The following is a 14,706-nucleotide window of genomic DNA, read 5'->3' on the forward strand; positions in this document are numbered from 1 at the left end:
ATTAACGGGTGACATTTATTCAATGTTTTTTTTCCCTGTGCATTCTTTTGCGGATTTATGATACACGTAGGTATCCTGCAGCATCTTGTGTAGCAGACCTGCCACTGATTTCAAAGGCCCACATATCCTGAGATCTATGTCTTGCTGAATTTGGGAGTATGCAAATCCAAAATATGTGTGTATAATACTAATCGCGGGTTGCGCTCAGAGTGCATGCCTTAATGAATTAAACCTTAAAAGTGTATTACACCTAATCTACCGAGAGAAACAAACTCCAACACGTATCTGACATTATTGTGTAAATCTAAATATTTAGGTTTATAACTTGATTCTGGTCTTTCTTTGATTTGCGTATCATTAATTTAATATCTAAAATGTATTCCATAGGCTATGGAAACAAATACTATCTAACTCCCATGGCCAGAAAAATAATAGCACAATTGATTACAATGTGTTAGGAGACACAATCTTACTCGCTACGGCTTACACTATCCGTTATCATGGCTGTTGCTAAACAGTCAAGATACTATCTTCTTCCTGCCGTCTGCTTGTCTCTGTGCTGCTGCTCTGCTTGCATTATAGCTTTGTGTCTGCACCTCATTTGCCTGTTGTTGCTGACTCTATTAGTTTGTATAACTGTTGCCTGACCTTCTGCTTGTTCCTGATTGTTTGTTGTCTGCTGCCCATCTTCACCCTTTTGCTTTGTTTACTGGACCTCTCTTGCTCACTTCCCACCCTGACTTCGCCATGTCTCCGTTTATCCTGGTACACTGGCTGTCTTGACCATTTGCATATCCTCTGGTTCCCTCTTGTCTACCATCTGGTGTGTCTTCTCAGTCTGCTCTCTACAAGAATCGCCATACACCCTCGTTACCTATCATGGCGTCCATGATAAATTCTTACTACTGCTTAAGTTCTAGTGGCATCCGAGTACCTTTGCGAACATTTTTTAATTCAACTTTAACAAGATCGATATCTACGAGAAAGGTGGCTTACAATAGGTGAAGGTCTATCTTAGGTTGGTTCTAAAAATGTGTCCGTCGTCAGTGGGAGCTGTAACATAAGGCTTATTATAGCCTATTGGGTTGTAGTTTATAGTACAGGTCCCTGAAATGTATTACGACAATTTACAACCCAATCTGTTATTTTATTTTGCTGTGTAAATATACAACTCAATATTGTGACATATTATCAGATCTAAGGATGCTGTTGTTAGAGTTCAAATGTGGAGTCCCTTTTTATTCTTCAAAAGCTTGCTGGACAATTTACCCAAAAAACTGAACAGATGCTTTTCCCCTGCATCTGACAGCTCTCATCAATGAAGATCTACTTCATCTACTTCCAAAAGCAGGCTAATGGTTCCTACTTTTCAAAAGGAACCTGGCAATTCTACCTATGCCCACTGAACTCCCCGTTTCTGGAATTAGCTTTGCTCCAACTTCAAACTGCCACCTGTCAAACATCTTTCAAAAGTCTGTCACTGTCACGGTTTGGTATTCAGGACTCTGGATCCGTTCAATAGGTGTTGTAGGAATGGATCCTCGGGGAGTGAGAGTAAGGTAACACACTGGCAAGTGGTAGTAGTACCCGAGGGTAAATAGATGACAGATGCAGGATAAAAGTACAATCAGCGGTTTAACGATGACTGGATGAATTAACAGGAAAGTCTTGATGTATATATATATATATATATATAGACACTAGGGGCTAGATTTACTAAGCTGCTGGTTTGAAAAAGTGGGGATGTTGCCTATAGCAACCAATCAGATTCTAGCTATCATTTTGTAGAAGGTACTAAGTAAATGAAAGCTAGAATCTGATTTGTTGCTATAGGCAACATCCCCACTTTTTCAAACCCGCAGCTTAGTAAATCTAGCCCTAGGAGCGTAGTACAAGGTGAGCAGAGCCACCGGCAATATCATATGCAATATGAACAATCAGCATGTAATTAGATATGGCATAGAATGAACAGTCCAGCAATAAGGTGGAGAGAATAAGGCAGCAGGTATATGGTATCACAATAGAACTGCATACATCAGAGGAAAGAGAAACAGTCCAGGTAGCAATATATTCACAATAGATGCGGCAGGGATCAGGAACCATATAATGCCTTAATACTTTCATTAATACATGAACAGTTCAGCCAGAGAAGAGAACAACAAGCAGCTTGATGATACGACCTGTAGTGCCACTGAGCCACAGAGGCCAACGTGGAGTAGGTGAAGCCTGAACAGGACGGCTCAGAGAGATGACTTGAAACAGAAGAATAGCAGCCTGACGAAGTCAGGTGTGGTTTCAGCAGTCCAGTCCTAGGATCAGGGATACAACGGAGGCAGGTGTAGCTTGAGCAGTATAGCCCGTGGAGTAGCCACACAGCGGAGGTGGTTGCAGCTTGAGCAGTATAGCCCGTGAAGTAGCCACACAGCGGAGGTGGTTGCAGCTTAAGCAGCATAGCCCGTGGAGTAGCCACACAGTGGAGGTGGTTGCAGTTTGAGCAGTATAGATCGTGGAGTAGCCACACAGTGGAGGTGGTTGCAGCTTGAGCGATGTAGCCCGTGGAATTGCACACAGCAGATACAGTTGCAGCTTGAGCGGTATAGCCCGTGGTGTAGCAACACAGCAGAGGCAGGTGCAGCTTGAGCGATACAGCCTGTGGAATAGCAACACAGCAGAGGCAGGTGCAGCTTGAGCAGTATAGCCCGTGGTGTAGCAACACAGCAGAGGCAGGTACAGCTTGACCGGTACAACCCGTGGAGTAGCAACACAGTAGAGACAGGTGCAGCTTAAGCAGAACAACCCATGGAGTAGCAACACAGTAGAGGCAGGTGCAGCTTGAGCGGTACCGCCTGTGGAGTAGCAACACAGCAGAGGCAGGTACAGCTTGACCGGTACAACCCGTGGAGTAGCAACACAGTAGAGACAGGTGCAGCTTAAGCAGAACAACCCATGGAGTAGCAACACAGTAGAGACAGGTGCAGCTTGAGCGGTACCGCCTGTGGAGTAGCAACACAGCAGAGGCAGGTGCAGCTTAAGCGGCAAAGCCCGTGGAGTAGCACACAGCAGAGACAGGTGCAGCTTGAGCTGTATAGCACGTGGAGTAGCACACAGCAGAGACAGGTGCAGCTTGAGCTGTATAGCCGTGGAGTAGCACACAGCAGAGACAGGTGCAGCTTGAGCTGTATAGCCTGTGGAGTAGCACACAGCAGAGACAGGTGCAGCTTGAGCTGTATACCCCTTGGAGTAGCACACAGCAGAGACAGGTGCAGCTTGAGCTGCATAGTCCGTGGAGTAGCACACAGCAGAGAAAGGTGCAGCTTGAGCTGTATAGCCCGTGGAATAGCACACAGCAGAGACAGGTGCAACTTGAGCTGTATAGCCCGTGGAATAGCACACAGCAGAGGCAGGTGCAGATTGAGGTGTATAGTCCTTAACAGCAACACAGCAAAGGCACTGACGATCCAGGTGAGAGCCTAAGGCAGGTAGCTTGATCAACAGGCCCAGAGGAAAGGGAGGAAGTGCCTTTTCAAGTTTGGAGCCCAAACCAGGAACCAATAGAAATCTTGCTAGAGGTCGACAGGTAATCAGTCTGCACATGCGCAGATCAAGACTTAGGAGTTTGAAGTCTGCTAATGAGACGCAGGTGAATATCCCAGTCTTTGTCTATGGAAGCTGAACGAGCAGCATATGACAGTCACCCTGTTCTATAAGCATGTTAGGTTCTGTCTATAACCAGGTTACACTTGTAATTGATGTTTCCAGGATATACTTGAAGCAAGAAGTGGCTCTCAATGTCTTTCTTCCTGTTAAAATCAATAAATTCATAAAAAAATATAAACAGTTAAAAGAAATATTGCCTGGAATTATAACTTGCTTTTCCTCCTTCAAAAATAATCTAATGTATTTGTTTTCAGGCAAGTTATTTTAAGTTACCCAGTAGGAATTCTCAACCTCTTCTACGTCAATGCCAGTGCTTAAAATTTCCAATTGAGGCTGACTACCTTCTAGAAATCCATATGATTTTCACAGAAAGTCCAATAATGTATCCTTGTTTTTGGCACTAATGAATTTGTTTTTGTTTTTGAATTTTGCTATTGAATTTGTCACCCTGGCTTTGTTTGACCCTGCTCCTGCTTACTCCCTGGTATAGTGTGAATCTTCCAGCTTCTGTCCCCTGGCTTGCCTGACCTTCCTTTTACCTGATTCTCTCGTGGATCATCAAGTGCCTCATGCAATCTGATTAACATTGTAATTCAGTCTCCTTGTGCCTATACTTCATTTGTTTTAACTGGTCACCAGTTTTAATTGCTCCTGTGGCTAAACCAGGTAACCCAGTCCCTTTGTTCCTGCATTTCATCTGCATGCACAGTCATCCCAACACCTGTGTCTGTATTGCAACCATTGTGAATCCAGTATCTGGAGTTTGCAAGCTATACCTGACTATCCTGCTGTCTTGTACCTGCTGCTCCTATAATCTATGCTTACGGTCAGGGGCGGGCTGGGCCGGGGGTCAGGGGGGCATCGGTCCCCCGGGCCGCTCAGTCTCACCGCTGTTAGGGCCGGCTGGAAGTCCGGCCCTAACAGGGATGTGGGATGCCACAGGAGGGCCAGCCCTAACAGGGATGTGGGATGCCACGGGATGTGGCCGCGTCAGCGCACAGGCGGCCGCATCACATGACACGTGATGCGGCCGCGTCATTGGACGTGGCCGCATCCCATGTCGTGCGATGCGGCCGCCTGTGCACCCCCTGGGCTGAAATCTGCCAGCCCGCGCCTGCTTACGGTTAACCATTGATTGCTCCTATCTATTATCTATATGATCTGTGTTCAAGAATAAAGACTTTCTGTTTTCACTACCATAATTCTCCATAGTATTCATACTGGGAATCCTGACAGGAACTAAATTATGCACTAGCAGAACATACACCTATTGCATAGGGTTCTCTCTTTATTTTGGTGTTGAAATATTTTATTAAAAACAGGAACAGAAATTAAATTTAGCCACAAATACCTATGACTTGCAAAGGGAAGCAGCTTGACTATATAATAATTTGTGGAGGTATTTTGGATGTAAATAATGTCCCACCCCTTCTCATGAGTGAAAACAAGAGTTGAAGTCACTTTATGGATTATATAGGACTGAACAAAATATCAGATATGAACAATGGTAATGGTGGCAGAATAAACATCTAGTTATAACTGTCTCTCTAGGGGTTAAATTTATCAAGCTGCGGGATTAAAAAAGTGGAAAAGTTGCCTATAGCAACCAATCATTCTAGCTGTCATTTTGTAGAATGTACTAAATAAATGATAACTAAAATCTGATTGGTTGCTATAGGTAACGTTTCCACTTTTTCAAACCCGCAGTTTAGTAAATATAAACTAGGTCTCTATGGGCAAATTTCTATTTGTTGTGCAATACATATTCCAGTAACGTGGCCCACATCAGTTGATAATATCATGACTGCTCTTCATTGTCTTCCTTACAGGCCCATAGTTTCAGTCTCGCTTTGAACTATAACAATACTTCTGTAATTCCCATCAATACTGGCTTGTGTGCCATCCATTTCCATTAGTATGTAACCTTTTTTTCATTTCAGGTGGCTGAACAGAATTGTGCAAATTGTTTAAAGGAAACATGTTTTCTAGATTCAGTTTTCACATTTATTTTCCTGCCTAGTCATTATTTACTCTCCATATATCCTTTTTTTATGGTACATCAATTAAATCATTTCAAATAATAGTTCTCAACTAACATCAAATGTATGTTATTTTATGTACTCACAATCCCATAATTAATTGATGCTTTCAATAATGTGCTTAAAATTACAGGTAATGGTACAATAATTTTTCCAACTAACCTTAGAGACTTGAGTTCCAGTCTGTAATTGCCCAATGTACAGTGAGCACTTAATGATAGGTTATGAATTCTAAAGTAATTAGTGTTTTTTTCCATTTTGTTTTTAAAAACTGCAGAAAATGACTTAATGCTTTGAAACATAACATGTTAAATAATCTGAGCATATTACTGCAATGTTCCATATTAATAATGTCTATTTCAAAAGTTATGAACCACTTTTAAATATTATCCAATATTAGTCATTAGATAGACACTTGGGGCCTGATTCATTAAGGATCTTAACTTGAGAAACTTCTTATCTCAGTCTCCTGGACAAAACCATGTTACAGTGCAAGGGGTGCAAATTAGTATTCTGTTTTGCACATAAGTTAAATACTGACTGTTTTTTCATGTAGCACACAAATATCAACTTTAAATTTCAGTGTACAAATAAGCTATCAAGTATTTGTGTGATACATGAAAAAACAGTCAGTATTTAACTTATGTGCAAAACAAAATACTAGTTTGCACCCCTTGCACTGTAACATGGTTTTGTCCAGGAGACTGAAATAAGAAGTTTCTCAAGTTAAGATCAGGCCCTTGATGATAATAACTATGAACCACGGTGTAAAGAGGAGATCTTTACTATTTATATTGAACCACCAGATACCTCTATGTAAATTATTTTTAGTAAAATTCTACATTAAATATACATTTTAACTTATTCATAAATCATATTGGCCATCTTAATTTCACTGTTTCAGAATTAAATTTTTTCCCCTTGATGAACAGGATCTTATTTTGGTGGCACCCAACAATAAATACATTTTTATTTTTACATGTAACAATAGTACCAGTTTTTGTACCTAGAGAGTTGTAAATAATGTTACCTCTAGTGTCCTCCCTATCTCCTATTACAGAGCGGAACTGGTAATGTATACTTTTCAAGGGGTCACCAAGACTGCAGATCAGTGTACAACTCCAAATGCAGCAGATCTGTTGTTATATGGGCCTCCCAGCGCTGGAGTCATGAGTTTGATTCCCGTCCATGGCCTTATCTGTAGGGAGTTTGTGAGTTTCCGTGGGTTTCCTCTAGTTGCTCCAGTTTCCTTTCACACTCCAAAAACATATTAGTAGGTTAATTGGCTGCTATTAAATTGACCTTAGTCTCTCTCTGTCTATCTGTGTGTGTGTTAGGGAATTTAGACTGTAAGCTCCAATGGGGCAGGGACTGATGTGAGTGAGTTCTCTGTACATCGCTGCGGAATTAGTGGCGCTATATAAATAGTTGCTGCTACTGCTGATGATGATCTAAGTGTTACAAAAAAATTACTGTAAGCCTGGAAAATAGATCCACGTGAAAGTCTATGTATCTTTTTTTCTTTGATCAAGCAAACACAATGGAAAATAAATTTCCATTCCTGAAATATTAAAGAATAAAAATGTGCATTCATTATTTTTGTATTGGGAATTGAGATTGAAATACGGCATCGGAAAATATAATGCAACGTGACAGTCTTGAGGAGATGATAAGCACAATGCCAATACCATCAAACTATTGCATAGATGGAGTAATGAACGCAATTAAAAATCATGTAAAATTGTTTAATGATTTTTCCATAAATTAGATGTGAATTTTTTATTTTCTGTTAACTACCAGCTTAAAATAGTATTTATTCCTGTATGATAAGCTTTGAAATAATGCAATTACTTTGAAAATAATGATATACTTTGTGGAATAACAATTGTTTTTCATGCATTATTTCAGAAATATTTACACCTTTGCTCCAAGATTGAAATAATGTTCTCATTTTATGCATATATAACATCATGCAAGCATTCTCATTGCTGGAATTCCAATTGTCTGGCGAGAGGACCTTAAAAATCAATTCTTCATACTTAGAAGAAGCTAATACACAGCTCAGCTTCAAGAATGAAAGGCAACTGATTGATTCTGGGCAACTGTGAAATTCGGTTTTCAGAATCAGAGCGGATTTGTGCATCTTCCTTGAACTATTCATTCCTTCTTATTTCCTTTATAAAGTCATTCAGTGCTTGATGAAATAAATGAGGAATTTATCAAAGGATGACTTCAGGCAAAAGAAGGTCAAATTCTTAATAAATGATGTTTGCATTTGATATGTATTGAAGTCAAGAATGGATTTGTATATGAATCTTGAAGGAAATGTTAATGGTGTGTCATAAATATTGCTTAATTGATGTATTCTTTGTTCTCTCTTCCTATGTGCAAGCAGATAATAATTATTAAAAAGTACATTTTTGCAGAAAGTTTTAAACAATTAGTTTCATCAGTCTTACTTCAAATGCATTTCTATTTTAAATATCTGTGCTTTCTTAGGAATAATGTCTGTTTTCATTTATAAATATGTACTGAAATTTATTGCAGAGCATTTTACACTTTTTAGGGTGGAGGTGTTTCTTTCCAGGTGTCTCGCTAAGAGGAACCATACTCCCAGTTCCTATTTGTTTTTAACCTCTGGGCTGAGATTCTGAACTGTGTCACTGCACTAAATGAAAAAGACAGATGCATAATTAACATTGTAGAGCAGGTTTACCTTAATGGGGCTCTCAACATAATAATTTATTTTTCCTGCCCACATCCATTTCTAAATTAGCTTATTTTATAGACATTAGCAATAATCCAGCACTGACAGCTACCAGTGATCACTCTCCACTTGTCCCAAATCCTGGTTGTAAGCTCTTCTTTTACAGTCTTTTATGGAGTTCCACGTCATTCATGTCTTATTGTATTATAGTATTTCAGTGTAAGGGGATCAGCATGGAAAGATAGTCAGGGCTGCTCTAAGACATTAGTGGGCAAAGATAACCTTAGTGAGCTTTTATAACTATGTTTTGCATTTTTATTTCTCAAATGATCAGTACAGGATAAATAATAGCATTTTTTCTTTATATTTATCTTTGTAAAAATACTTAGTTCTCATATTTCTTATACAGACTTGAGCTCTGGATAATTTAGGGAGTCTAGGGTGGATAATGGTTAGGGCTTATGTGCAAGTTTGGCTAACAGCAGGGTTAGGGTTAATTTTTAAGATTTGTTCACATTTAGGGCGATGGCTGTGTAAGGTATACACCGATCCATCTTGGTCAAGGAACTCGCATGAGGCATAATATTGTCCTTTTAAATTAAGGAGATTATTGTCTTGTTAAGATATAAATGGCTGAAATAAAAGCTTTGTAGGACCTTTCCTGCTCAGCTTGCATTGTTTAGAAGTTTAATGTTGAAAAACTTATCCTTGCAGATCAAAGACAAATGGTACATTTTTTAAAATGCTCTCCTCCAATCCTACACATGTTCTCCTCCAATCTTACACATTATTTCCTGCAAACATACATATTCTCTCCTCCAATACCATACTTGCTGTCCTCCTATCTTGCACCCATTATTTTCTCCAATCCTACACATGCTCTCCTCCAATCATTCACACCTGCTCTCCTTCAACCCTATAAATGTTCTCATCCAATTCTGCACATGCTCTCCTCCTATCATGCACACATTCTTTATTTGCAAACTTACACATGTTCTCCTAAAATCCTATGGATGCTCTCATCCAATCCTATATGTGCTATCCTCCTGTCATGCACACATTCTTTCCTCCAATCTTACACATGGTCTCTTCCAATCATGCATATGCTCTCCTCAAATCATGTACACATGCTGTCCTTTAATACTACCATGCTTTCCACAATCCTGCAAGGCCTTTTCTTCAATCCTACACATCCTCTCCACCAATCCAACACATGTTCTCTTCTGATCATACATGTCCTCTCCTCAAATCCTACACATCCTCTTCTCCAATCATGCACACATGCACACAGTTACCTTCAGTTTTTCAGCTCATGCAACTGTGCCAAATTCAACAGTTAGTCCTCCAAATAATTAAAATGTTGGCTGGCAAACATAAGCTCCCTCCAATTCTGTACACAGACAGAGGTTTTACCGAATCATGGACATAAGGTTTATATTTATTCAGACTTCAATATTATTTTAGTTACTATTTATATAATCTAGTGTGTGTTACAGTTACCAGGTATGCTAAATAAGAGGGATGACTTGGGGAAAGGTACATTATTTGTGAGTTACTTTTAGCCTACATCTACACACACACACACACAGACACACACACACACACACACACACACACACACAGACACACACAGACACACAGACACATACACACACACAGACACACACACAGACACACACATACATACACACACACACGCACACAGACACACACACACACACACACACAGACACACACAGACACATACACACACACAGACACACACACAGACACACACATACATACACACACACACGCACACAGACACACACAGACACACACACACACACGCACACAGACACACACTTAAAAACTAAACTAAAGTAGTTACCACTTTTGGACAACTCCCCCTTATTGTAACCTTACCCATCCATATTGCACCTAGTGAAGCCCGGGTTGAGGGATCAGGGGGTATCCTTCCTTTGGGACTCTGGGACTCACAGTGTTACCTGAAACCAAGTGTTGAGACTTATACTGATTTGAAGCTTCAACATTTCATGCTGCAGTGTAGTTCTGAGGAGCCTACTCTGGCTATAAAACTCTACACTGACCCTGACCCCCAACCTTTCCCTGCCTTTGAATGCTAAATGTAAGCTGATACAACTTGGTAGTTTCTGTAAAATCATCATCATCATCATTTATTTATATAGCGGCACTGATTCCGCAGCGCTGTACAGAGAACTCACTCACATCCGTCCCTGCCCCATTGGAGCTTACAGTCTAAATTCCCTAACACACACACACACACACAGACTAGGGTCAATTTGTGATAGTGGCCAATTAACCTGCTAGTATGTTTTTGGATTGTGGGAGGAAACCGGAGCACCCAGAGGAAATCCATGCAAACACAGGAGAACATACAAACTCAACACAGAGCCATGGTTGGGAATCAAACTCATGACCCCAGTGCTGTGAGGCAGAAGTGCTAACCACTGAGCCACCGTGCTGCCCATTAAATAGACAAGTGTTCATTAGACACCATTATACCGTAAAAAGAAAGTTATAAATAATCACACCAACGCCATTAATTCAACACAATACACACACTCAACATAACTTTGTAAATCTGTGCTCTTGCGCTAACATAGTCCGGCAGAAAAATATGCTTTAGGAAAAACCTGGAAATAAAGAAAATATGGGAAACCTGAGTAGGAGCAGAAGAGTATAGAAAGCAACCTGATATTGCAGAACAGAGGCTTGTAATGCTAGTATTTTTAGTTTCACAACAGCTGAAGAGCACAGGTTTACTGTCTTGTATACAATACGTCTTGGTTGCCCCCTTTAAATTATCTATGACATGTAATTTAGACTAAACACTAAGCACAAAATCATACCATTTTTAGAAATGTTTAGTATGCAAAAATATTTATAAAATAAAAAGTCCAATGAGAAATTATATTATGGTTTTCTGTTTTTGTTCAAAAATATTTATATAAAAAAGTACAATGGAAAATATATTTTGGTTTTCTGTTTTTGGTTCAAAGAGTTCTAGCATTCACTGTGCTTTCAAGCAAACTATGTACAAGTAAAAATGAATCCGAATCAAAAAGAAAAACATACTTCTTACTAGCACTAAAAAAATGATGTGAACAGTCTTATTAACTCCAACTCTGAATATCTGGATGTGATCAAACCATTTCCTAAGTAAAGTCATGGCCAAAAGTTTTGAGAATGACATAAATATTGGTTTTCACAAAGTTTGCTGCTTCAGTGTTTTTAGACCTTTTTGTCAGATGTTGATATGATATACCAGTGGTTCCCAAACTGTGTGCCTAAGCTCCCTGGGGTGCCTTGGCAATCTCACAGGGGTGCCTTGGCCAGGGCCAGTGGTAAGCAAAGCAGGGGAATACTTGGTAATTATTTTGGCTTAGGGGTGCCTTGAAAAAATTATGGAGACCCTAAGGGTGCCTTGAGCTGTAAAAGTTTGGAATCCATTGTGATATACTGAAGTAAAATTACAAGCATTTCATAAGTGTCAAATGATTTTATTGACAATTACATTAAGTTTATGCAAAGAGTCAACATATGCAGTGTTGACCCTTCTTTTTGAAGACCTCCGCAATTCGCTCTGGCATGCTGTCAATCAACTTATGGGCCACATACTGATTGATGGCTGACCATTATTCCCTAATCAATGCTTGGAGTTTGCCAGAATTTGTGGGTTTTTGTTTGTTCACCTGCCTCTTGAGGATTGACCACAGGTTCTCAATGGGATTAAGGTCTGGGGAGTTTCCTGGCCATGGACACAAAATTTCGATGTTTTGATACCCGAGGCACTTAGTTATTACCTTTGCCTTATGGCAAGGTGCTCCATCATGCTGGAAAAGGCATTGTTCGTCACCAAACTATTCTTGGATGCTTGGGAGAAGTTGCTCTTGGAGGATGTTTTGGTACCATTTTTATTCATGGTTCTTAAGCAAAATTGTGAGTGAGCCCACTCCCCTGGCTGAGAAGCAATCCCACACATGAATGGTCTCAGGATGCTTTACTATTGGCATGACACAGGACTGATGGTAGCGCACACCTTTCCTTCTCCTGACAAGTGTTTATCCAGATGCCGCAAACAATATGAAAGGTGAATCATCAGAGTAAAATACTTTACCCCTGTTCTTAGCAGTCCAATCACTGTACCTTTTGCAGAATATCAGTCTGTCCCTGATGTTTTCCTGAAGAGAAATGGCTTCTTTGCTGGCCTTCTTACCGTCAGGTCATCCTCAGGTCATCCTCCAAATGTCTTCACCTCACTGTGCATGCAGATGCACTCACGCCTGCCTGCTGTCATTCCTGAGCAAGCTCTGCATTCGCGGTGCCCCGATCCCACAGCTGAATCAGCTTTAGGAGACTGTCCTGGCACTTGCTGGACGTTCTTGGGTGCCTTTAAGCCTTCTTCACAACTATTGAACCTCTCTCCGTGAAGTTCTTGTTGATCCGATAAATGATTGATTTAGGTGCAATCTTACTAGCAGCAACATCCCTACCTGTGAAGCCTTTTTGTGCAAAGCAATGATGACTGCACGTGTTTCCTTGTAGGTAACCATGGTTAAGAGAGGTAGAACAATGATTTCAAGCACCACCTTCCTTTTCCAGTCTGTTATTCTAACTCTATCAGCATGACATAGTGATCTCCAGCCTTGTCCTTTACTGTTACCTTTAGTTATTTACTGCTGATATAGCTGGTTCTTTAATTAACCTGTGAATTGTACCCATTGTATGTTTCATGTAATTCTCTAATATGTTCTATCTTCTACTGTGTGAATAGAAAAATTCACCACAGCATGTTGTAAATATTTTTCCAGAAAAAAAAGTAATGAAAAAAATTAGAGTTCATCACTGTCAAATAGTACAATGGTACAATTGTAAACAGTGTAAGATTTACACTTCATTGAGTCAGCTGCCTATTGTTCTGTGTGATTCCAGCTAATATCTAAGAGTTCTACTTAGAGTTGTGAGCGGACTCCTGTGTTGTAGTTTTGGTTCTAAAAGTTCTTCATGGTTAGATTTTTAGTAGCACAGCAGTGTGCTTAAATTATCTGCATGCGTCATTGACGAGAGGAAAGGGAATCTGGATGCTGTACTATGCTAATGGGAGTAATGCCTAAATCCCCCAGATTGCAAATACCAAAGTACGAAAAAAGTACTAGGCGCAAATTGAATTAGAATTACTTTAGATTGACACCAGTAGTAAGAATAAGATGTCATTAGACGGACAGCGGCATCAGTAGACATTTAGATAAGTAGATAGATGAAGGTGGCTGCACAGAGAAGAAATAGGTTGCAAGACTTTGCACACAATAATTTTTGAACATTAAAAGGCATCAATCAGAGACACACAGAAAAATATGGGATCAAGGTGATAAGAACATTACAGTCATTGACTAAAGGACTCAATCTAACACCTTGATTTATGACCCACTACATGGACACACTTCACACCCCACAGCAGAGTGCAGACCTCTGAACTCACACAACTGTTGTTTTTTCATTCATAATGAAAACCTCATTTTTATTACTTTAGCTTATCTTAATGATGTATTCCCTCCTGTACAAATTTCTTAATGTAACAGCACTTAAATGTTGCACCTTTTTCTCAGTCATTCATTTGTTAACTTGCCTGATGAAGTGGCTTCTGTGCTCTGCAAGCTAGCAGATATAATAAAAAAAAATTGGCTGGCCAATAAAGTTATCACTCCTATAATACTTTTGTCTTTTTTGACACATAGTTAGACAAGAAAAGACTCACTTTACCATACTACCATATCCTGATTACCAAAAGGTCTGCAATAGATATCAGAAGGTTCAGCAAAAGCTGGCCAGCCTTAGTAATAATGAATGGAGTCAATGTGGGACTTGTTTAATTGAATCACATAATAATAATCCGAGTTCACTGATTGCTGGAGTGTTTTGAAGTCTATCAGCATATGATCCACTTTCATGAAAGTTCACTCTCTGCAGTTATTAAAACATCGCATTCCATCATAGGATACACCTTGCAAGCAGGTCACAGGTCACTTGGAAAAACTCGAACACATATAGTATTTCATTGTTTGATTTCAAATGATTTAAGTTCTTTAGTTTACCATGCAACACTTATACTGCATTTTACATCATGTAAAGCCACTGTACATCTATGTGTCATGCAAATCAAACCACTCCATTGTTCAAAAAACATATTCAACTTAGAAGCAGTATATAATAACCTAATTATATTCTCAAATTAATAAAAAATAATAATGAGAAAATACACCATTTCTAAATAAATTACCG

This window comes from Mixophyes fleayi, chromosome 1 (assembly GCF_038048845.1).
Source record: "Mixophyes fleayi isolate aMixFle1 chromosome 1, aMixFle1.hap1, whole genome shotgun sequence".
NCBI lineage: Eukaryota > Metazoa > Chordata > Amphibia > Anura > Limnodynastidae > Mixophyes > Mixophyes fleayi.